The following is a 4,314-nucleotide window of genomic DNA, read 5'->3' on the forward strand; positions in this document are numbered from 1 at the left end:
ATGTCAAATACCATGGAAAGTGTAAAGAGTTTGGAAACTATTGCCAATGGTTGATTCAGATCACTCTTCGCCAGCAGAAGGGTATTTGAGAGGTAAGAAGGTATAATGAACCTCATACATGTCTGGCCACGTCAATATCTAGTGATCACAAGATGCTTGATTATCATGTATATCTGCTTTCATCTTTTTTATGATAAGAGCTTATACGGCTGTGTCGATTAAGGTACTGCAGCATGCAACCAAGGCCCATTTTGGATTTAGACAGACTTACAGGAGGGTTTGGTTGGCTAATCAAAAGGATGTTGTGAAAATTTATAGATATTGGAAAGATTCATACAATGAATTGCCAAGATGAATACTAGGTGTGCAGATAACAATGTCAGGTAGTATTGCGATGTTGAAGATGAGCCCTGTGTGAGTTGGAGGTCAAGTTGACGAGTCATCATCTTATTTCCATCGGATTTTTTGGATATTCCCATCATGTATCGAGGCATTTAGGCATTGTAAGCCATTGGTTAGTATTGGTGGGACCTACTTGTACGGAAAATATGGGAGTACATTGATAGTTGCAATTATTCATAATGGTAATTCTAATATCATTCACATTGCTTTCGCACTTGTAGAGGGTGAGAATGCAGAGTCATGGTCATCTTTTTGTTTCACCTTTGGCAGCACGTAACGCCTCAACCAGGTATTCTAGTAATATCGGATAGGTACAATGGAATCAAGGCTACAATGGAGGCTCCTAATGGCAGATGGCTTCTGCCTAGTGCCTATTGTATCTGCCACGTTACCGCAAATTTTTACTTTAGTTTTAAGGGTAAGGATGCACAGAGGTTTTTAGTGAGCACAGCTTACGTGAAGACTGAGGTCGAGTTTGACTACTAGTTTGACATTCTCCGAAGCAAAGATTCTAAAATGTGCGATTGGGCTAACAGGAATGAGTATGAGAAGTGGACTCAACACCGGGACGAAGGCTGTAGATTTGGACATATGACAACTAATATCTCCGAGTGTGTTAACTCCATCTTGAAAGGTATAAGAAACCTTCCAATCTATTCACTGGTGAAGTCTACTTACGAGAGATTGGCCGAACTCTTTGTTTGTAAGGGAAGAGAAGTAGAGACTCAGTTAGGAATAGGGTAGCAATTTAGTTAGTATTTGATGAAGGCAATAGAGGCTAATTTGAAGGTATCAAGGTGTTTCACGATGAAGTTGTAGGGATAATTCTGATTTTGATGTGACAGAGACTACTCCGACTGGTAACTTTTCACTTGGCTCTTATAGAGTATCTCTAAGGGACCAGACATGTGATTGTGGGCACTTCTAAACACTTCATATATGTCTGGCTGCCCCTCTCCTAGTGTATAAGCACTCGAGCTGCCAAAAAAATATACACCCCTTCCATCAGCACCACCATTTAACCCACTATCATCACCACCACCCGTACCACTATCACTACCGCCCCACCACCATAATCACCACCTAAACCACTAACATCACCACCTGCTCCATCAGCACTTCCTCTACCTCAACGATCGCCTCTACTTCCATGACCATCTCTACCTCTACACCCTAAACGACCTCTACCTCGTCTAGAGGGTTAACCCCTCCCCTCCATAGCAGCAATCTCATCCTCGAACCACCTCCACTTACGCTCACTTGCTCATTTACTTACCTAGATTTGCCGCTCAACACGACACCTATCTGGGATATTAGGGACTTGGTCCATGGGAGGTGCCCGTCCCGGACCTCTTTGTGCAGCCTCTGATAGAATCGGAATAGCTCAGGGGTCACCGAGGAAGAACTCTCGTGACAAGAACCTACGCCCATGATCATACCATCACTCCAAGTATAACTGTGATGGACCTAGGTTCTTGACAACATCAAACCGGAGAACATGATGGCCTCTGTTAGCTCAGTGGAGGTGCCAAGACTATAACATGCTAGGAAACCAACAATCACCCCCTGTCATCCTTTGCCATCAAGAAATTGATATCCAGGGCTGCACGAGGTTGATGTTGTACCCCCTAGCTGTGGTAGCACCCGATCCACCTGATACTACTCTATCACTGCAAAGTAGATCAATGCAGTCACCGTTCTCCATAACATCGTATGTCGAGGCTCTTGTATCTCAGGATGCACTACCTAAACAACTTCAGGTGAGTTATAGGGCATCCATGTGAACTGTTAGAGGAAAATAGTGTCAAAGGTCATAAATTAACAATAAAATCCTCAGCAGTACAAACTATCAATGTAAGCCAAATGATCACTTACATCCCCCGCTTGCAACAAGTCTATCCTCAACCTCTAATGCGCCACTCTAGGCCCTTTCTTGCTCAATGTTGGCTGATAACCCAACCACCTGCCATCGAATACATTAGTTTAATAATAGCAAAGTAACCGAACGATTATTAATCGGCATAAGAAACATAAGTACCTCGAGACTAACGACCAGTGAAATGTATCAAACCCACCAGGCCTGAAACCCAAAAAAGGACAAAAGATCCATGATTGAAATAGTTGCAACAAACCAGCCAACTTAATGACGTGCCTATTGGCAACACGGCACATACATCGATATAACCATGAATGCGCGGCAGACCCCCACCTGTATCTACCCAAGTTCTCTAGCCTAGCTACATAAGGCAGCCACCGGATGTGAAGACATGTCCTAGACTTGTCCCCAATAGCTGAGTTGATAACAACACCATGATGTATGCACTCGTAAACCACCTCATAGTCTCTTCATCTGCATCCTCAGGCAGCTCACTGAATGTACCTTCATCCATGTACACTTCACGGTGAATTTGTCAATACAATCTGGTGGAGGTAACACACACAATTGCTCCTCAAACCAAGTCCATGGAGGTCGACCGCCCTTAATGTACGTCTCGAAGTTTGTCAGACATCCACTAACGCACTCACCGTCAATAAGAAGACCTAGCTGGTACGCCACATCTTATAACGTAATGATGTACTCCCCAAATGGCATATGAAAAGTATGCATCTCCAGACGCCATCTCTACATGAAAGCGCTAACTAACGGCTCATCCAGTCTAAACCAGTGGTCGTTAAGTCTCGCAAGTTGATTCAACCCTGCAATCTGTGGGTATGATATGATCCGCTTGTCAAGGGGCATACCATGCTGTCTCCTTATGCTAGTAATACATCGGGTCGGCTGCAATTATGGTAAAAAGAAGTTAATGAAATCGTGATCTTACATTATATTAGAAACTTCTTAACAAAATTGATGACAATATTATCCCAAAATGTCAAAGTCTGATCTAAAAGCATACATCTTACTCTAGTCTAACCTTACTAATAGAAACCAAATCCTCACTAAATTTATGTTCAACTAACACTAACATTTCTAATTCATAAAATAAACTTTAGGTTATGTCACTACTATCACCAACATTTCTAATTTAAGATTTCTAACAAAATTTGTTCTCACTAAGCGATCTAACATTTATAGCCAAACACTACTCAATAAATATTGCTAACATTTTTTATCTAACTAAAAAAAAACTTATTTACTTACATCTTCGTTGATGTTATCAACAATATGTGCGACTCCGTCCAACTGATAGATACGATCCGAGTCGTCCTCTATATCCGGAGTTTTCAAGATTTTCTTAGAGAATTCTCTCTAGGTACATGTGGTTATTGTTTAGGATAAATATGGCTATAATTCGTATATACCTAATTCAAACTCTTTTATAGAGTTTGCCACTAGTAATTCGAAATAACTAGCTTCGATTTACCTAGGGCCGCACCTTGTATAAATCGAATTTGATGGATTCGATTTACCTTGGGCCTAAAAACTACTAAATCAAAACTACTTCATTCGATTTACTATGGTCTCCCCTAAATCAATCCTATTTCATTCGATTTACTATATTTTAAGCTAAATCGAATCTAGTCCATTCAATTTATATGGAGTAGCTTCGATTTACAGAGTAACCATTCAATTTGGACATGCATATAACGTGTATGATTTTGGGACATTCATATAATATTGAATGTCCTTCTAATTGTTTAGGTGCTTTACCTTATTTTTATTATACTCAGTATAAAATATACCGATTTATCATTCTATACCTCCAACTGAATTGCTGTAAAATATCATGATTTATCACCCTATATAACTCATTTAAATATAAATTTAAATATATACATATAATAATTTAAATAAAACAAAGTAGAACAAAATGTAATCAAATTTGATGAAAGACATCAAAATAATATTGGGACTTAATTCATTTTATTTAGGTGATTTAGTGAAAAAAGATATTTATTAATAAGTTTAAC

This window comes from Arachis ipaensis, chromosome B06 (genome assembly GCF_000816755.2).
Source record: "Arachis ipaensis cultivar K30076 chromosome B06, Araip1.1, whole genome shotgun sequence".
NCBI classification, from domain to species: Eukaryota; Viridiplantae; Streptophyta; class Magnoliopsida; order Fabales; family Fabaceae; genus Arachis; species Arachis ipaensis.